Source organism: Hylobates moloch, unplaced genomic scaffold (genome assembly GCF_009828535.3).
Source record: "Hylobates moloch isolate HMO894 unplaced genomic scaffold, HMol_V3 SCAFFOLD_3, whole genome shotgun sequence".
Taxonomy (NCBI): Eukaryota; Metazoa; Chordata; class Mammalia; order Primates; family Hylobatidae; genus Hylobates; species Hylobates moloch.
Window position 1 is genome coordinate 79,298,368 of NW_026652278.1, and position 22,004 is coordinate 79,320,371.

Consider the following 22,004-nt stretch of genomic DNA (forward strand, 5'->3'; position numbering starts at 1 on the left):
GGCTGATCTTGAACTCCTGACCTCGTGATCCACCCTCCTCAGCCTCCCAAAGTGCTGGTATTACAGGTGTGAGCCACTGCGCCTGGCAACTCTGTCAGGTTTTGGTATCAGAATGATGCTGGCCTCATAGAATGAGTTAGGGAGGAGTTCCTCTTTCTCAAGTTTTTGAAATAGTTTCAAATACAAATGGTACCAGCTCTTTTTTGTACATCTGGTATAGAGTTCAGCCAAGAATCCATTTGGTTTGGGGCTTTTTTTGGTTGGCAGGCTATTATTACTCTCAATTTCAGAGTTCATTATTAGTCATTTCAGGGATTCAGTTTCTTTATGGTTCAGTCTTGGGAGGATGTATGTGTCCAGGAATTTATCCATTTCTTCTGTATTTTCTAGTTTATGTTTATAGAGGTGTTTATAATATTCTCTGATGGTTGTTTGTATTTCTGTGGAGTCAGTGGTAGTATTTCCCTTGTCTTTCTGGTTGTGCTTATTTGAATCTTCTCTCTGTTTTTCCTTATTAGTCTAGCTAGCAGTGCATTTATTGTATTAATTCTTTCAAAAGAACAGCTCTTGGATTTGTTGACCTTTTGAATGGTTTTTCGTATCTCAATCTCTTTCAGTTCACCTCTGATTTTGGTTATTTCTGGTCCTCCATTATCTCTGGGATTTGGTTGCTCTTGGTTTCTAGTTTTTTTGGTTGTGATGTTAGGTTGTTAATTTGAGATGTTTCTAAGTTTTTGATGTGGACATTTAGTGCTATGAATTTCTCTCTTAGCTGTGTCCCAGATATTCTGGTATGTTGTATCTTTGTTCTTATTAGTTTCAGAGGGCTTCTTGATTTCTACCTTAATTTCATTATTTACCCAAAAGTCATTCAGGAGCAGGTTATGCCATTACTAATGATAACATTTTGTTTTTGGTGGCTTTTTGTATTTATTGCACTTTATTTTTTCCTGTTGATGAGTTGTTGTTGCTGTTCTTGTTTAGCTTAGCTGGCTTTTCATTTAATATTGTCTACTATGTGATGCCACTTAGGGCGGGGGTTGGAGAAGTAATTGGCATAAGGCTCATCCTGCCATTTGAAAAATGAAAATTTCATATTTTTGCTAGAAAACTATTAATTTATACTGTATTGTCAAATGCACAGTGTTAAACTTAATAATCATTTATAAATCTAATTTATTTGTATTTGTGCTTAAACCCCCTTTGTCATTCTTAATGTTTTCAGTTGTTTCATTTTCTCTTTTTCTCATAAGATGAGCTTCTTAGCATTGCATTTATTTTACTGTTTTGGAGAGAAAAATGTTTTATTATCCTATTTACCCATTTGGTTGTTTTCTATTCCTTCAGTTTTAGTTCTTAATTTTAATTAATTTCATCCTTTTAGTTCTTTTTTTTTTTTTTTTTTTGAGACGGAGTCTTGCTCTGTGCCCCAGGCTGGAGTGCAGTGGCGCGATCTCGGCTCACTGCAAGCTCCGCCTCCCGGGTTCACGCCATTCTCCTGCCTCAGCCTCCCGAGTAGCTGGGACTACAGGCGCCCGCCAACACACCCGGCTAATTTTTTGTATTTTTAGTAGAGACGGGGTTTCACCGTGTTAGCCAGGATGGTCTCGATCTCCTGACCTCATGATCCGCCCGCCTCGGCCTCCCAAAGTGCTGGGATTACAGGCTTGAGCCACCGCGCCCAGCCAGTTCTTCTTAATGTTTCTACATTTAGTAGTGAAATACTCAATGTATTATTCTATTAGCCTTTTAATAGTAAAAAAAAAGTACTATTACAATTTTTTATAGTTACATTTTGCTTTTACACATATTTTAGCATGTAGTTTTGTCCTTTTCAGATTGATTTTTTTTTTCTTTTTCTGAGACAAGGTCTTGCTTTGTCACCCAGGCTGGAGTGCAGTGGTGCAATCATGGCTCACTGTAGCCTCAACCTCCTGGGCTCAAGCAATCCTTCCACTTCTGCCCCCAAATAGCTGAGACTATAGGAATGTGCCACCATACCCAGCTAATTTTTAAAAAAATTTTTTAGAAATGGAGTCTCAAATGTGTGTCCTAGGTTGTTCTTGAACTCTTGGACGATCCTTTTTCCTCAGCCTCTCAAAGTGCTAGGATTACAGGCATGAGCCACCCAGATCAGCCTGAGGTAGTTTTTATTTCAATTTTGATATCCATTTTGCTTCAGAGATTACTTAAGAGTGTCTTAATTGTCATGATATTAAGTTTTTGTATAATTCTATAGTTGACATTTTACTTCATATATTTATGAACAATGAAGAAGGTTAATAATATCTCAACTTTTTTAGATAAATCCTTTTATTTGATAGAATCAAATCCTTCTGTTTAATCATTCAAATCCTCATTATCCATGTGCATTTATTATTGCCATCATGTGTCCTTTCAGAAAAAGAAGTTTTATTAATATCTTCTACTTTAATTTCATGTTATCAAGTTCCATTTTCTGCAGGTTTTTCCTTATTTGGCTCCATTTTGTTTTTGCATAAAGAAATATATTTTAATAATTTTTTGCACATAATATTATTTTTCCTGTATAATGCATTTGGCTTTTTCGATTCACTCCATTTCATCTTATTACATTTGCTTAATTTATATTTGCTAGAATATTTATTTCAAACTTTGCTTTGGTAGTTTTCATTGGGTATTCTACTTGAAAATATCAAACACATCGTGCATGTGTATGTGTATTTATATATTGTATTATGAAAATGAACATCATGAGGGACTATTTTAATCCACCCGTATTTATTGTGTTCACTAAAATATTTGGTTTTTATTATTTTCATCCTAGCTTGTATTTGCTACTTATTGTCTACTCTTTATTGATGCTGTTTGCTTTCTTCTAATCCTTATTTTTGCTGGCCTAGACTATTTTCTCTTTACCACCCACTGTTAATTTTAAAGTTCCAGTATAATTTTAAATTGCTTCAAATATTATCTTTTCAACAATAAAAATATTAACTTGCCTCATTTTATCAGTAACTATATTCATATTAAACAATAATTATATATTTCTAATAAATATTTTGCTCACCCATTCTTACTTTTCCCATCTTTATAAAATGAAATCATTCAAAGGCATTTAAATCTCTAACTTCTGATCATAAAACTTAAATAAATAAAATAATTTGAAATATTTTATTTATAGGCTATTAAATGTTTTTCCTGATTTTTGTTGTCTATGTTTTATTTACCTTTACTTAAATTTTATAGTAAAAATTATCAGTCATATGATCATAATCAGTTTATCCTATAAATATATATTTATAAATATGTGTACATAAATGTCTGTGCATGTATTTTAAAATCTTTGCTCATGATTTATTTCTTTGTTATCTTTTATTTAATATATCTGTTTTAATTTAATTGCCATTTGATAACATCATTTTCATATATCCTTGTGTTTTTCTTTAGATAAAACTGTGTAACATGTCCTATGAATTCCTGAAAGAAACACACAAACGCACGCACACACACACACCCTTCCTTGCCCTAACAAATGGACGGTATCTTGGCTAGATAGATTTTTGTCTCACATGTAATTCTATAGTCTACATATGTTCACTTCAGTAATCTGAGATTATCTGATTCTCTTTCTTGTGTAGAAAATCTGTACATTCTGCTTGAAACTTGTAATAGGAAATTTGTTCTAGTTGATGTTGGTTATTTATTCTAATTTGTCTTTTCCACTTATTATTTTAGTAACTGATTATTTCTACATCGGTTTTGCTTAATCTGTCCCTCATATCTCTTTTTGTTTTTGTGAACTTCAGTAATCTTTGGGCATTGAGGTACAACTATTTATTTGATCTTCTGAATTGGGAAACTAGTAAGTTTCTCTGCAGAAATCATTCTGCTTTTCAGTTTGTGTTCTAAAATTGTAAAAATTGGACCCTTCTGACCACAAAGCAGAATACTTTGTTGTTGTTCTTTTTCGGATGTGGATGGGGGAAGTTGAGGGGTTTGGGGATTTTTTTTTTCAACTTGTCTCATAATATTCCTTTCTGCTTTTGCCTTTTTTGGTCATCATATATTTTAAAAAGTCAGATATCTCACCTTTTCAGATCCCATCAATGGCTCCATAGAATGAACTAATATCCTGTTTGCTTATATCACTTTAGACCTACTTATGCTAAAGGAGTGCCTATCTTCTTTCTAGCTTTAGGTTACATATAAAGACTTTGTTTACTAAATCTCCCTTGTCAATTTTGAGTTTCTCATCCCCCTTTGATTACATACTGGAAACAATCCCATTCCACAAATAAATATGCGGTACTATGTTAAAATGTTTTTGTAATATTATCTTATTTAACGTATGGTTGCTATAACTTTACATTTGTATATTATTGACTGATATTTGGACAAAGCAGTTCAAATGCACATGTATTTAGACAAATGAAACTCAGAAATCCTCTTTCTTTGCACTGCTCATATGCACAGATAATTGTTCATTTCATCTATCAAAGCTGTAATATTAACTGTAATACACAGCATCAGTCAATTTTGTTCAATTAAAAAGTTGAGTTGTCTATCTTGAGTGACTAGGTAGCCAGTTTAATCAATCACAAAAACTGTTTATAAATAAGAGAGAATCCTTCCGGGAAAACAGGAAATATAAAAACTGCAAAGAAGTTATGTAATTATTTTACTGATATAATTTCTTTTCCTCGGATCTTTCTCGGAGCACCACCTCTAACCCTAGCCCAGGTCTCTCAACCTCATGTGCCAGTGCATCCTTCATCTGGTAGTGCTCACACAGAACAGGGACTTTCTCTCTATAAGCCATGGTGGCCACTCTAAGAAAGAACAAACTGCTCATTTATGCACTTTCATATCCTTCATTTTATTTAGACATTTCAGGCTTTGTTTGCTAATCAAAGTCTGGTTTTGCTTGAAGAATTGAATCACAATAGATGGATACTGTGAACACGTTCAAATTTGTAAAATATACTTCAGATACTAGATAAAGGCAAAGAGTGATTCCCTATGACCCCTATAAAGAAAGACATGGAAAGCCAGACCTTGCATCAAGCCTCATTTTCAATATGAAGATGTGACAAAAGAAGTAGAGTGATAGTGGGGTTTGAAGTCTGAGCCATCCAGGAATCAGGCAGATTCCTATCACACTACCAGGACTTCTGTAGGCAAAACAATGCCCTCATAAAGGTGTCCACATACTAATCCCTGGAATCCTTGAATACTGTAGGTTACATGGGGCTGGTGGGGGGAACTAAAGTTGCAGATGGAATTAGAGTGCCCATAAGCTGCCCTTGAGATGGGAAAATTATCCCAGATTGTCCAGATGGGCTTGTGATTGTAGGTCGTGAGGTAGAGGCAGACATGAGCATGGCAGGAGAGCTCCCCTTCTCCCCACCAAGGTATGCCAGGTGAGCATCAGGTGATGTTCAGGCAGTTGTTGAACTGCCTCTTTAAAATAATAATTGGTTACAGTTAGCACCAGGGAAAGGCAGTCTCCCAGTAGACAGAAACACCTAATAAGAAATAAGATTTCAGGAGTTGGGTGGGTGAGTGGGCTCAAGCATGTGCCCTAAGAGGCAAAATGGCAGAGTTTAAATGGTATATAACCTACTAGGGACACTCAACCAGTATGGAAAAAATGCCTCAAGTGAGCATGTACACTTCAGTAAACACATTGCTCATGCTTCCCCGGCCCCCACCAAGTGCAGGCAGGCCACTGCACATGCAGAGAGCCCACCCCAAGGGAAGAGTCAGGGGAGTAGAGATGCAGACTCTGGAATAATGATGAAGCATAAAACCCCAAGTCAAAGGTCAAACCGCACACTTGACTCTCTCAAGTTGCCTGCTTGGCCCTCTTCCAAGTGTACCTTACTTCCTTTCATTCCTGCTCTAAACTTTTTAATAAAGTTTCACTCCTGCTGTAAAACTTGCCTCAGTCTCTCCCTCTGCCTTATTACCCTTGGTTGAATTCTCCCCTCTGAGGAGGCAAGAATTGAACTTGCTGCAGACCTGTACAGCTTTGCAGCTGCTAACATATTTTGGTGCCATGTGACTCAGATACGTTCCCTGGTGATTACAAGCTCAGTGTAATTACAAGTGTCTTTATAAGTGGAAGAAGGGAGCAGGGGAGAGAGAGATGAAAATGTGACATTGGAAGCAGAAATTGGTCATTTAATGTAAGAAAGTCTCAATCTGCCTATGTTGTCTTTAATGACGTAGGAAGCGGATTGTGAACCAAGGATTGTGGGCAATCTGCAGAAGCTGAAGATCAAGGGAACAAATTCTCCCTTAGAGTCTCCAGAAAGGAACATAGTCCTGTTGGCACTTTGGTTTCAGCCTAGTAAGACCAATTTTTAACCTCTTACCTCAAAAACAGTATTGTTGTTTAAGCCACCAAGTTTGTGGTAACTTGTTACAGCAGCCATGTGAGACTAATACAAGGTTGGAATCACTTTCAGGTTAAAAAACGGCAGCCTGTTCTGACATCAGTTCTAAAGTTTTCCATGTTCATTTTCTTCATCTCATATCTCCTCCAGCTCTTTCCTCACGGAACTTCTACCTTTAAGGTGATCCGATATCCTCCCTTCTCCAACACCTCCCTCTTTTATCTTCTTTCTTCCCTATTTCTACCTCTCCATTGCACTATTCCCCTGTTTCTCTTTTCTCCTTTTCCAATCTCCCATTGTTTACCCACCTTCCATATTTTCCATTTCCCACATACTTCTACTTTTTTGGAGTGAGATGGAAGTCTGCAGCGGAAAGTAGGCAGTGTAAGGATATCTGAGTACCTGTTGTACATTTTTATTTTTAGAAAGGGATTTCACCAAGCTGCAGCACTTGCCTTGAGCAATCAATGAATGTAAACTTTCCAGCAAAGATCTGCAGAACAATAGGAAAAATACATGGCTCCTGGCAACTCAGCCACATGAAAACACAAGTTCAGTTGCAATTTGCTCCTATCTGTAACTCTTCAACTTACTGGAAAGTGCTGCTCCATTAAGGCATTTCTTAGAGTGGTGTTCTCAAAATGCAGAGGTTTCTATCCAAAGATTCTGTCTGTTCAGGATTTAATTCTGTCTACACAGGATTGAAATTTTGCAAGTTTCCTTTAATTAAAAAATACTAAATATAAAAATCCTACAAGAAACTGAAAAGAGGAGATTAAAAAAAAAAAACAAGATGTACTAAATTGGAAACTGACTATTGGGAAATTGAAGCCAAGTTTAAGTTGTAATTGTAAAATATTATGCAAATTTTAAACAACATTCAGAGTTTGGCCAAGGGGTCAATCTGGGTAAAAGTGGTATGAAAAGTGCTCAATCCTTCTTTTCCTGCCATTCTGTTATTGCTAATCCATAGCAGTTCAAAAAATGCAGAAGTTTCATGCCTCTGAGAGGATGCTAAGCAAAATGTTTCAAATGGCACATTTCCCAACTGTTCATAAAAATTAGTAAAGGATAATAATTGAAATGGCTCACATTTTAATTCATATTTTGTGACCCAGCCCCTAGAATGAGAAACAGCCAGAAGGATGTATGTAATAGTTTTGCTCGTAATCACAGAGGCAGAAAGTGAGGCCTTTTCACAGGAAGTCAAGAGGCGACGGCCAGACCCTAGAAAGCTGATGTTGTAACTGGACATCCAAGAAAAGAGCAAAGATTTGTGACAGATGGTCAGGGATGGAGGGACAATAGGAGTTAATTCTGCTGAGAGGTTTTTCTAATTCTATGGGGTTTAAGTCACTTTATGTTGAAGATGGCATTAATGATCCCCACAGGGAGAGATTTTAGGGGATCACAGGGAAAGTGGACAAACAGTACCTGAAGTCTAGCCAGGGAAGAGGAATTGCTGGTCTTTAGCTCTGGTCTTGAAGAAGAAGCCACGATTGTGAAGTATTATTTACCCTTAGAATAAAAGCTATACTTTTCATCATGACCCTTGTCTCTGTCTATTCCCTCAGCTTCATCCTACACTACCCAGACCCTGTTCACCATGCTTCAGCCATACTAGCCTTCTTTCTGTTCCAAAAGTTCAGTAATTTTAAACCACTCCTTGATTCATTTGTTTGTATCTGTGAATATAATCAATAGAATATAAACTCTTTGAAGGTAGGAACCTGCCTGTCTTGGTCATGACCGTATAGCCCATGTATGCTATAGTGGCCAACATATTACAAGTGCATCAAGAAATATTTGTTGAATGAATGAATGAACAAAGACCCACAATATGGCACTTACCATGGCCATGACCTAAAACACAAGGCATATATCCAAAGTCCTGAACATAAAATTTTACTGCAGCACCAGAGAGAAATATATTATGAATTATCTTTAAAATTTAATAATAAAGTCTGTGAATATAGGCTTTTCTCCTCAGGATAATGTAAACATCTTTTTATAGTTTCTTTTTCATTTTCCAAATGAATCTCTTTGCTGTTTCCCACAGATGTTTATGAGTTTATGGGCTCCCTTCTCTGCTTGCTTCTTTGTACTTTGCTGAAATTATGGAGTGGCAACTTCAGCATTGCATTGGCCTTATACAACATTGTATTCATCTGGGCAGTGGGAAAATCATACCATCAAATATTAAGCAGTCAGACCTTATAACTAACTCAGGAAGCCGGCTCTTTAGAATGCAATAGGCAGTAGAAAATGCATGCCCCAAAGACACACTGGCAATCAGTTCTGGACCTTCAAGCACAGCTGTGTAGAAGGGATCTAGAGTGCTCACTAATGTAACTTGTTAAGTGCTCCTTCAGGGGCCACCATCGTACGTAACTCATGTCAGTGCTGAGGCTGAGGTCCTTCAGTATTGAAGTAGAGAGTCTTCAGAGCCTGGGGTGTGTCTCCTCCCAAGCAACAGCTACGTCCAGGGACAAATCGACTTCACATTTAGTGTCTCTCATTAAGGGAAAAGGACAGAGAGAGAATGAGGAGGGAGGAAGAGAAGAAAGAAAGGAATAAGAGGGGGGAATGAAAATGTGACAGAAAAGAGGCAGATGATTTTTAAAAAGGACGAAGAGAATAAAATGAGAAAGAGGAAAAATACAAAACAAGAGAATGTCAAATGAAAAATGAGGGCGGAAAAGTATTAAAGAAAACAATGCAAATGAATGCAGAAAGCCGCAAATGTCTCTGTGTGCTGGCTGGTTGGTGCCTGTGGTTGCTTTCTTGTCACTTTCAAGAAAAGTCTGGATATTCACTCAGAATTTTGAGTTGCCTTCAGGTTCACACATTTTGGGTAAGGAATTAGATGCTGACTTAAATTTACTTCTTAGTTTATTTCCGGGAATCTTAAGATCATCCTGGGGCCTGGGAAGAAGGCTGTCAGTGAAACCCTCACCAAGTATTTCACTCGGGAGAAATCCAAGTGCAGGGCTTGTCAAAGGGAGGAAAATCCTTAAAGTGGAGGAGACAGTTAGCTGAGAGCCTCAGGTGGATATTCATTCTATAATTTACCACTGACCCAGTCCCCTGCCTGTGGTATCATGAGAAGAGGGAGGCTTTCAAGAGATCAGCACACCTCTGGGTGAATCTTGAAGTATGCCAGGCTCTGCTGCCTAACTCTGGGTGTCGTGTCTGGAAGAGGTGCACTGGGGATGGCAGGCACAGAGGGATGGACACAGGCAATTGGCTTCCTGAAGGGTGCTCCCACCTTTTGGTCATCTTAGGTTTCCAGCCACCACTGTCACCACTCCTGTCACCCCAAGCATATTTCTAGAAGTCAACCACCAACTGCATGGTGACCATGAAAGGATCGTTTTATTCATGTGGAAGTACTCTATAATTTATCACCTAAACTAGAGCACATTACTTGAGAGTGAGGGAGGGTGCTGTGGATGATTAAGTTAGGCTGAGAGTTGTAAACAGGACCATTCTAGGCAGGCTGGAGTGCATTCTCACTGTAGTCATGAGACTTCCTACGCCAATCACAATGGATTGGATCAAGGGTTGGTACCTGCCATTGAAAAGCCAGTCTAATAGCAGTCTTTTTCTAGGGATTTTAGAACTGGTAGTAAGCAGAACTGTCCCTGTCTTTCTGATGAATAAAGCTATTCTGGCAGTTATGCCAACCTGTCAGTGGCCATGTTTTCCACATTGTGTCTGGGAGAGACTGAGGGCAGATATGGAATCAAGGCAAAAGAACCTGGAGCAACACGTAATCTGCATATGTGGTGCCCAGGTTCCTGTATTCCACCTCCATGATTTCTTGAATGTTCTCTTTTCTGTAACAACCAGTTGCCCTTTGGAGAAGAGAAGGAGGTGGTGAAAGATAGCAGAAAGATTGAGGATACATTCCAAAGAGACTAACTTCACACTCATCAACACTCACACTCACCTGTGCTTACACATCAATGACTTCCAAGTTAGCCTGAGCTCTCTCCTATGTCCATCAATTCAACACTGAAGAAAAATGTTTTGAGAGCCTATTATGCTTCCATTCCTGAGATGAAATGGTGAATAGAAACAGAATGAACCATTCATCTGCCCTCATGCAATTTGCATTCTAGGTTGGAAAAACAGAAAATGAACAACAAGTAGATAAGTTAGATAATTCCAGGTAGCAAAAAGTGTTAACAAAATAAGTTGGGGTAATGGGATAGAAAGTGACTAAGCAAAAAATGTATTATGCAGTTTGTACTATGCATAAGTAAAATGCATAATAGCAGAAAGGTCAGGAGAGGAGAAATGGAAGTATACTGTTATAAGGTTCTCGTATAATATGTGAAGAGTATTTCCTGTGGCTAAGGTGGTCAGAGAAGCCCTCTTTGAGGAGGTGACATTTGAACTAGCACCTTATTAATGAGGAGTATTATTTTAACTGGCTCCATGGTATGTCCAGCCATGGGAAAAGAATTTGAAACTCATTTCAAAAACTCAACGGGGCAGCATATTCTTCCCTAACTCTAATTCTCTTCCTCTAGGTCTCAATAATATCACTATCCAATTCACCTTCCAAAAGAATTATCAGTATCTTGGTATGTCCTCAATACCCTCAATTTCCCAAGGGCAGGAAGCATTTTTATGTTTTTCACCGCTGTGTTTCCAGGGGCTTACGCAGTGCCTGACACAGGGTAAGCTCCAACATATCTTTTTGTTGACTCAACACATTTGATTATGGAAACTACCTTAATTGGTTTTCTGTTTTCTATAGGATACAAGCTAAACAATTTATGAATTAATCCCATCTCCTCTATACATCTTCACCTGCAATCATTTTGAATTGACTGTATCCTGTGCATGCTGTGTTCTTTCACAGTCCAATGTCTTTACACCTGCTATGTTGAATGCCTAGTTCGTCTGAAAACAAAAAACAACCCACAAAATCTATCATGCTGAGAATATAGCTGAAGCGTCCTCCCTTTATGGAGACCTCCTCTAATTTATAACTGTATTTCCATATCACTAGACATTATAACACCGGCAGTTATGTATTTCTATTATGCTGTTTCACTCATTGTGAATTGCTTTAGGTGAGAAATTTGATTCCTCACATTGCTAGGTGCCCAATAATTATAACAGTGCTAGGCACAAAAGTAGATGCTCAATAAATGCTAACTGAAGAGAGAACATGAGATTTCTGCTGCCTTACTTCTAAAGATAAATTGATCCAATAGATGTGTGCCTTTGATAAATCATTGTGATGGTTAATACTGAGTGTCAACTTGATTGGATTGAAGGATACAAAGTATTGATCCTGGGTGTGTCTGTGAGGGCACTGCCAAAAGAGATTAACATTTGAGTCAGTGGACACACTGACTACACAAGCCATTTCAAAGTAAATTAAAAATATTAGAGTTAATTTACATACTTCATTTTATGAAGCAAACGTGACTTTGGTTGTCAAATATGATGTCATGGGCAAAAATAAAAACCCATACATAATGATAGTCTAACCTATGACAATACAAAACTATTTTTTCAAGCTTATCTTAACCAATCTATTACTCTACTTATCAACATGATCAAAACAACTTGTTCTTTAAATATTAATAGATGGCAGCTTTAACACAAACATAGGAATGAGATTTAAATCCCTCTGTGCCAGTTCACTTATCTCCAAAATGGGAATATATCTCATGCATACCCACCTTTTTATGAGAATTAAGTGAGTTAATCTATGTAGAGTCCTGTAAAATAGTGCCTGACACTTATTAAATGCTAAGCAGTATTAGAAGTCATTATTGGTAATAGTAATCATAGTGATAGTCATAAGCACTTGTGTGTCTCATACATTATTCTAATTATTTTACATATTTTAATTTATTTTATCATTTCAACTACTCATTGGGGAAGGTAATAATATATGCTTTTTAATAAAAAATTTTTTCTAATTCATTTTTTAAGGCCATTTCCTAAGTCTTAATTTTCCTAAAGTGTCATAGCTAGAAAGTGCTAAAACTGAATCTGAATTTGTATAAGTCTCTCTCTAGAAGTTCATGCTTGAACATCTAGTTACAGTGTCTCAGAGCAGAAGGAACAAAGCTTTTAGAACTGAGCCTTCTATTCATTAAAATCTCACTATATTTATTTGTTTTAGTCACCAAATGACTAATATTATACCATACTAATTCCCACAATTATCAATATGTAACAGTATAAAGCATATACATATTACTTTTTGTATGTATTTTTATACTATATAGGTTTATATGTTACTAGGTAAAACATAATTATAATAATAAATAACCAAATAAAATAAATTGTAGTTTTAAAAGTATATAAATAGATATTACACTATGTACATTATAGATCATATAAAAATGAAAAGTGAAAACAATGACATAAAGTTAAAATAACCCATGTTTATATTTTAAAATAATTTTTAAATAATTTCTACATATTAAATATACATCACACCATTTCAAAAAGTAAATATTTTATTAATAATAAAATTTCCACAAGAACAATGTGTTTTAATATACATATTATTTTTGAAAAATATTTGTTTCACTCAGTGATGTAAAAATTCAAAAGTCTGGTGTTTGGTTTATTTTGGTTCTTGGTTTTATGCCTATAGTATCTAAAAAAAGATAGCTCCCAAAGATTCATGAATCCAGATGTGACTGTGCATAATTAATCACAACATCATTTATCATCCACATTATGCAGTGGTATTTGGAGAAATTGGACTTGTATATTTCCACGAATCCTGAAGTCAATCAGCAGTTCCTACACACTAATGAGAAAATATTTCATTTTGATATTTTAACAAATTGGCTTAACACTCACTGAAATTCTGTATTTGGAAAGTTTCTAAATACATAAAAATTCCATTATAATTTTTTTGTGTGTATGTGTTTGTATGCACACATACAGATTTTATGATTTTATTTTATTTACTTAACCGGTTTATGAAGTATACTTAGTCATTTTATGATTTTAGCAGTCACATTTGGGTTTACAGTATGCTTCATTAACTTAGCACAGCCTACCTTTGAGTGTTACAGCACTTCACATATTATACGTATAAGAACCTTACAACAGTAGACTTCCATTTGTCATCCTGGTCTTTCTTCTATTGTTATGCATTTTATTTATACACATTATAAATTGCATAATACTTATTTGCCTTAAATGATAAATTATCTTACAAGGAGATTTTATAAAACAAGAAAATATCTTTTATATTTACCACATATCTAACAATTTCCAGTGGTTTCTATTATTTTATGTAGATCTTATTTCTATCTCATATATTTTTTCTTCTGTCATTAGGACTTTAACCCTTTTGATAGTGTAGGTCTGCTGGTGATAAATTATTTCAGCTTCCGTAAGCCTGCAAAAAAGTAGTTTGCCTTCGTTATTGCAAATATTTTACTGGGCATAGAATCTTAAGTTGATAGTTTTGTTTTGTTTTGTTTCTTTCAGTACTTTGAAAATATTCCTTCACTGTCTCCTACCTTATGTTGTTTCTAAGAAGTTTAACGTATTTTTTCTTTCTTTCTTTGGTTCATATTTTTGTTTCTTATCTAAGAAATCTTTGCCTAATCCAGATAACTAATATTAAAATGTAAAACCTAAACCTATAAACCTTATAGAAGAAAATATAGGAGAAATTCCTATGACCTGGGTATTTTTTTGCCTTTTGAGTCACTATGAGTCAGAATATAAAAAGACAAGCTACAAATTAGGGGAAATACAACTAACACAAATACCTTTAGCCTTTAGTATAAAGAACATTTAAACCTAAACACATATTTTTAAAAGCAACTAAAAATAAACAGAAAAAGATTTGAACAGAGATTTTACCAGTAAGGAATTTTGAATGGCAAATAGGCAAAAGATTAGCAACATCATTCAACATTAGGAAAAAGCAAACTATGACTATAATGATAGACTGCTATTATACTACACAGTCACTAGTTACTAGAACAGCTAAAATTGAAAAGACTCATTGCATATTGGCAGTGATCTGGAGTAACTGACACTCTCAGATATTTGTTAATGGGAATGTAATTTTATAGTTTCTTATAAAGTTAAATATGCACTTGCAATACTAGAGGCAGGAGTCCTACTCCCAGATACTGAACCAAATTAAATAAAAATTTATATCTACACTAATAGCTTACAAAAATGTTTATAGATTATTTATCAAAAGTAACCCGAAGTCAGACATGACTCAAATTTCCATTCAGCTGGTAGATGAGTAAATCACTCGTGGCATATGCATACAATTAAAGGGAATAAACTAATGATGCATGAACCACACGAATAACTCTCAAAACTTTGTACATGATAAAAACATATGAAGTTAGCTGCCAATTTTTAAAAGAAGAAAATAAATTTAAAAAGCCTTACATAAAAGGCTACATTCTGCATGGTCCCATTTACATTAAATTCTAGAAAGGTCAAATCTATGATGACAGCAAGCAAATTAGAGGTTAACTGGGTCTCGGATGGGGTGAGAGTATTGACTGCAAAGAAGCATAAGAAAAACTTGGGGAGTAATAGATATGTTTTATATCTTGCCTTTGGTGATGTCGACACACATGCTTGGATTTGTGAAAACATCAAGTTATATGACTAAAATTGACACATTTTATTAGGTTATTCAAAGATAAAGCCTTTTTTTCCAAAACGGGTAAAACCCAATATAAAGTAAGCAAATACCCAAAACCACACATATACAAAAATAAAAGGCAAACCTCCAACTGAATGATGACTTCTTAGAACACCATGAAATGGAATCCTCCAGACATTCTATTATTAAAGAATAATAGAACATACTTAATTAGGTTTTACAGGGATGCAAAGATTGATTCCATACTAAGAAATGTACTACAGGGTCTGTCTTCTATAAGAAATCTAAAAAGGAACATCATAGGATATTCTCACTACCTTCTGAAAGGAGTTGGGTCAAATTCTGTATTCATCAATTTAGGTAAGGATAAAAGAATTATTCACACACCCAGTCAATTGAGATGATTATGCTTGCTTCCACTGATGTCAGGAATAAGACAAAAATGTAATACTTCTTTACAACAGTTGTACTGGAAGTACTTGCTCATGCAATAAAAATAAAATAATAGGAAGCATAAACATTAGAAATAAAGGGATGGAGGAAAATCTACCAAGCAAACTGAAAACAGAAAAGAGCAAGGATTGCAACCCTAAGTTCTGACAAAATAGATTTCAAACCAATAAGAATTAAAAAAAAAGACCAAGAAAGCCATTACATAATGGTAAAGTGTTCAATTCAACAAGACCTAGCTACCCTAAATATATATGCACCCAACACAAGAGTGTCCAGATTCATAAAGCAAGTTCTTAGAGACGTACGGAGAAACATAGACTCTCACACAATAATAGTGGGAGACTTCAACATTCCACTGACAGACTAACAGTATTAGACAGATCATTGGGGGGCAGAAAATTAACAAAGATATTCAGGACCTAAACTCAGCATTGGACCAAATGGATCTAGTAGACCTTAAAAATATACATTCTTCTCGTTGCCCTGTGGCACATACTCTAAAACTGATCACATAATTGGACATAAAACAATCCTCAACAGAGGCCGGGCATGGTGGCTCACGCCTGTAATCCCAGGACTTTCGGAGGCCAAGGTGGGTGGATCACGAGGTCAGGAGATCAAGACCATCCTGGCTAACACAGTGAAACCCTGTCTCTACTAAAAATACAAAACAAAACAAAACAAAAATTAGCTGGGCATGGTGGGAGGCTCCTGTAGTTCCAGCTACTCGGGAGGCTGAGGCAGAAGAATGGCATGAACCCGGGAGCTTGCAGTGAGCCGAGATCGTGCCACGCACTCCAGCCCGGGTGACAGAGCGAGAGACTCCAAAAAAAAAAATTAACAAAGGTAAAACAATCAAAATCATACCAAACACACTCTTGGACTACAGCACAATAAAAAGAGAAGTCTGTGCAGCAAACCACCATGGCACATGTTTACCTATGTAACGAACCTGTACGTCCTGTAGATGTACATCCTGTACATGTACCATAGAACTTAAAATAAAAGTAAAAAACAAAAGAATTTCACAAACACAGTGAAAACATCAAACAATAAAAATATCATAATATGCAAAAAAGACTATGAAAATTCCTCAAAACCATGCAATAACTGGAAATCAAACAGCATGCTCCTGAATGACTTATGGGTAAATAGTGAAATTACGGCAGAAATCAAGAAGTTATTTGAAAATAATGAGAACAAGAATGCAACATACCAGAATCTCTGGGACACAGCTTAGGCAGTGTTAAAGAAGGAAATTCATAGCATTACATGCCTACATCAAAAAGTTGGAAAGATCTCAAATTAACAACCTAACTTCACAACTAGAAGAATTAGAGATGCAAGAACGAAGCAACCTCTAAGCTAGCAGATTATGGAAAATAAAAATCAGAGCTGAGCTGAAGGAAATGAAACATGAAAAACCATTCAAAAGATCAATGAATCCAGGCATTGGTTTTTTTGAAAAAAAATAAATAAATAAAATACATAGGCCACCAAGTTGACTGACAAAGAAGAAAGAGAGAAGATACAAATAAACATAATTAAAAATGATGAAGGGAATGTTACTACTGACCTCACAGAAATAAAAACAACCATCGGAAACTACTAAAAACACCTTTACACACACAAACTAGAAAACCTAGAAGAGATGGATAAATTCCTAAACATATACACCTTCCCAAGACCGAGTTAAGAAGAAATTGATTCCCTGAACAGACCAATAATGAGCTCTGAAATTGAGTCAATAATAAATAGCCCACCAGCCAAAAAAACCTGGAACCTGAGGGATTCACAGCCAAATTCTGCCAGGTGTACAAAGAAGAAAAGATAACATTCCTACAGAAACTATTCCCAAAAATTGAGGAGGGACTCTTACCTAACTCACTCTACGAGGCCAGTATCATCTTGATACCACAACCTGGGAGAGACACAACAAAAAAAGCACATTTTAAACCAATAACTCTGATGAACATTGATGCAAATATCCTCAACAAAATATTTGCAAACTGAATCCTGCATCACATTAAAAAGCTAATTCACCATGATCAAGTAGGCTCATGCCTAGTGCAAGATTGGATCAACATACACAAATCAATAAATGCTATTCATCACATAAGTGGAGCTAAAGATGAAACCAAATGATTAACTCAATAGACACAGAAAAGGCTTTTGATAAAATTCAATACCACTTCATATTAAAAACTCTTAATAAGCAAGGTGTTAAAGGAACATACCTCAAAATAATAAGAGCCATTTATGAGAAATCTACAGCCGACATTATACTGAATGGGCAAAAGCTGGAAGCATTCCCTTTGAAACCCAGCATGAGACAAGGATGCACTCTTTCACCACCGCTATTCAACATAGTATCGGAAGTCCTGACCAGAGCAATCAGGCAAGAGAAAGAAGGAAAAGGCATCCGAATAGGAAGAGAGGAAGTCAAACTATCTCTGTTTGCAGACATGATTCTAATCAAGAAAACCCCATAGTCTCAGCCTAAAAACTCCTTCAGCTGATAACTTTGGAAAGTTGCAGGATACAAAATCAATGTACAAGAATTACTAGCATTTCTCTACACCAGCAACAGCCAGGGTAAGAGACAAGTCAGAAATCAGAAAGGCAATCCCATTCACAATTGCCACAAAAATAATAAAATACCTAGGAATACAGCTACCCATGGTGGTGAAGGATCTCTACAACGAGAATTACAAAACTCTGCTCAAAGAAACCAGAGAAGACACAAACAAATGGAAAAGCATCCCCTGCTCATGGATAGGAAGAATCAATATAATTAAAATGGCTATATTTCCCAAAGCAATTTACAGATTCCATGCTATTTCTACCAAACTACCAATGACATTCTTCACAGAACTAAAAAATACTATTTTAAAATTCATAAGGAGCCAAAAAAGAAAAAAGAAGCCAGAATAGCCAAGGAAATTCTTAGCAAAAAGACCAAAGCTGGCGGCATCATGATACCTGACTTCAAACTATACTACAGGGCTACAGTAAACAAAATGGCATGATACTGGTACAAGAACAAACACATAGACCAATGGAACAGAATAAAGACCCCAGAAATAAGTCCACACATCTACAATCTTCTAATCTTCAACAAAGCTGACAAAAATAAACAATGGGGAAGAGACTCCCTATTCAATAAATGGTGCTGGGATAACTGTCTAGCCATATGCAGAAGATTGAAGCTGGACCTTTACTTACACCATACACAAAAATAAAATCAACTGAAGACGTATTGTAGATTAAATGTAAAACCCCAAACTGTAAAACCCTGAAAGGCAACCTAGGAGATAATATCCTGGACATAAGAACAGGCAAAATTTCATGACAAAGATAAAAACAATTGCAACAAGGGCAAAAATTGACAAGTGGGATGTAATTAAACAGGAGCTTCTACACAGCAAAAGAAACTATCAACAGAGTAAACAGATAACTTCCAGAATGGGAGAAAATGTTTGTAAACTACACATCTGAGAAAGGTATAACATCCAGCATCTATAAGGAACTTAAACAAATTTACAGGAGAAAAACAAATAGCCCCGTTAAAAAGTGTGCAAAGAGCATGAACAGACACTTCTTAAAAGAAGACATACATGCAGCTGGCAAGCATATGAAAAAAGCTTAATATCACTGATTATTCGAGAAATGCCAATCAAAACCACAATGAGATACTATCTTACATCAGTCAGAATGGCAATTATTAAAAAGTCAAAATAGATGCTGGCAAGGTTGTGGAGAAAAGGGAACACTTACACACTGTTGGTAGGAGTGTAAATTAGTTCAACCACTGTGGAAAGCAGTGTGGTAATTCCTCAAAGAACTAAAAGCAGAACTACCATTTGACCTAGCAAACCCATTACTAGGTATACTCCCAGAGGAATAGAAATCATTCTATCATAAAAACATATACACATGAATGTTTATTGCAGCACTATTAACAATAGCAAAGACATGGAATCTACCTAAATGCCCATCAGTGACAGATTGGATAAAGAATATTTGGTACATATACACCATAAAATACCACACCACCATAAAAAGGAACGAGGTCATGTCTTTTGTGGGAACATAAATGGAGGTGAAAAGTATTATGCTTAGTAAACTAATACAGGAACAGAAAAATAAATACCGCATGTTCTCACTTATAAGTGAGAGCTAAACGATAAGAACTTATGAATACAAAGAAAGAAACAACAAAAACTGGGGTCTACTTGAGGGGGGAGGGTGAGAGGAGGGAGAGGAGCAGATAAGATAACTATTGAGTACGGGACTTAATACCTGGGTGATGGAATAATATGTGCAACAAGCCTCCATGACATGTGTTTACCTGGGTTAACAAACCTTCGCATGTACCCCCAACATAAAATAAAAGTTAAAATATAAAAATAAAATAATAAAAAATAAAAACTATTAGGTTGCACTGAAAACAATGTTGCAAATGTCATTGTAGATAATTTTTTGCATAACAAGAAAATCCAAGATAATCAACGGAAAAATTAGTATTCCTTCCATGTAAAGTTCTAAAAGTGGTCTTAGGCAAAAGTTCAACAGACATAAATTCGGAATTTTCTCATACTCCAGAAGTAGCTAATTAGGAAAGAAAAATTGGGAGAACAAATTTTATGCATGATGTCAACAAAAGACTTAGATATCACCCTAAATAGAAATCTACAGAAACTATGAATCTTATTAAAAAAAATCCAAAAAGTGCCAAAAATATGACAAATATAGAATGTTCCCCTGCCAAAAGACTATTTTTATATAAATTATTTATTTTTAAATAGATTTACAGAAAAAACGTGAAAATAGTATGAGAATTCCCATGTACCCTGTACCCAGTTTCCTCTGTTGTTAAGTTCTTACCATAGTATAGTACATTTAAACTTATTATTTAGAAAATATCTATTTTCTACTTACAGTTGACAAAGCCATTTGAATCACAAATATCCCAATAGAATGTCTTCTCTGGAAGACCTAACAGTTTGATTCTAAAAGGTATTTAGAAGAGCGATGGTGCAAAAATATCTAATATAGTTTTGAAAATGGAAAATACAAATTATTTATTTTAAAAACATAAAAAATTAAAATGCTGATATAAAAACACTATAATTACAACTACGGTCTTCATGTATAGGACTAACAGTTCAATAAAGGAGAACAAATAATCCAAAAAACAAAAACAAGTAAAATTTATTATATGATTAGTGTAATCTCTAATAATGAAACTGTATCTGTGAAATCCTTGTTTAAATATAAACCACAATAAAAATGAATTAAAAGTATCAACATATACCTCTGAATAGTTTTCTAGCCTGTGTCATTTTTTCAACTAAACAACATTGAGAAGGAAAATGATTTTTCTTCTCCTTTGGTTCTGTCTTTGACAGTTAATAAGTAATACTTAGCATTTTGGTTCATTTATGGGTATTCATTAACAAAATATTAGTAAGTTTTAAATGGTATACAAGAAAAAGAAGAAACTAAAACCTACAGTACAGGCACCAACAAGTCTTTTATTGACAGAAAGACAACAAAACTGTAAATATTAAAATTGAATACCTTCTTTATGAGAAGAGATACTATGCAGCCATAAAAAAAAAGAAGGAGATCATGTCCTTTGCAGGGACATGGATGGAGCCTCAGCAAACTAACGCAAGAATAGAAAATCAACACCACATGTTCTTACTTATAAGTGGAGCTGAACAATGAGAACACATGGACACAGGGAAGGGAACAACACGCACTGGGGCCTGTTGAAGTGGGGATGTGAGGAGAGGGAGAACATCAGGAAAGATAGCTAAAGCATGTTGGGTTTAATGCATAGGTGATGGGTTGATAGATGCAGCAAAACCCCATGGCACGCATTTAGCTATGTAACAAACCTGCACATCCTGCACGTGTACCATGGAACTTAAAATAAAATAAAATAAATAAAACTTTAAAATAATTTTAGAAATTATTTTTAAATAATTTTAAAATTTTAGGAAAAATTTTTAAAATGACATATCAGAAGAGATGCAATAGAAAAATAGGCATTGGATATATTAATATATTATTTGATTAATTGAATATTGCTATATGACAAAATGTTTATAATATATAGATGCAAGTATGTCAAATACCTAAATTATACCAAAAGAAACACAATTTTCCTGCTATTGAGAGAGTTAAATTTTCTACCTATTTAAAATGCAAAATGATATCAGAAAGAAGTTAATTGATTTAGAGATAAATACATAGGTTTAAAATTATGTGCGGGAAATATACAGTAGAAAAGGGTAATTTAAAATTATAAACAAAATGATATAAAATGATTTGTTGACATCAAATTCAAGTTAGAAATGTCTAAAAAGGAGAAAAGAGCTAAATGAATTCAGGAAAGAAAATGAAGTAAGAGATATTAGCTCAACAATGAAGATTAAATTACATGGTGACCAAAGAAGAATGAATTCAATACAGTAAGTGGAACATTAGAGAAATGAATAAAAATATCCAAGAAGAGAAAAATG

The 22,004-nt window shown here is 35.2% G+C and overlaps 1 long non-coding RNA gene across 2 annotated transcripts in view; it reads right to left on the reverse strand.

The window, feature by feature from the left end:
* LOC116479077 (uncharacterized) overlaps positions 1 to 22,004 on the reverse strand; it is a 69,925-nt gene that overhangs the window by 6,367 nt on the left and 41,554 nt on the right. Inside the window, exons 3-6 of one of the 2 annotated variants that reach the window (XR_009212584.1) lie at positions 15,143 to 15,197; positions 13,630 to 13,773; positions 10,333 to 10,500; positions 10,096 to 10,237 (exon numbers count right to left, since the gene is read on the reverse strand). This is a non-coding gene — a long non-coding RNA (uncharacterized LOC116479077). Of the gene's footprint in view, positions 1 to 10,095; positions 10,238 to 10,332; positions 10,501 to 13,629; positions 13,774 to 15,142; positions 15,198 to 22,004 lie in introns of those variants that run through there. The other variant, XR_009212585.1, reaches the window with a different exon arrangement.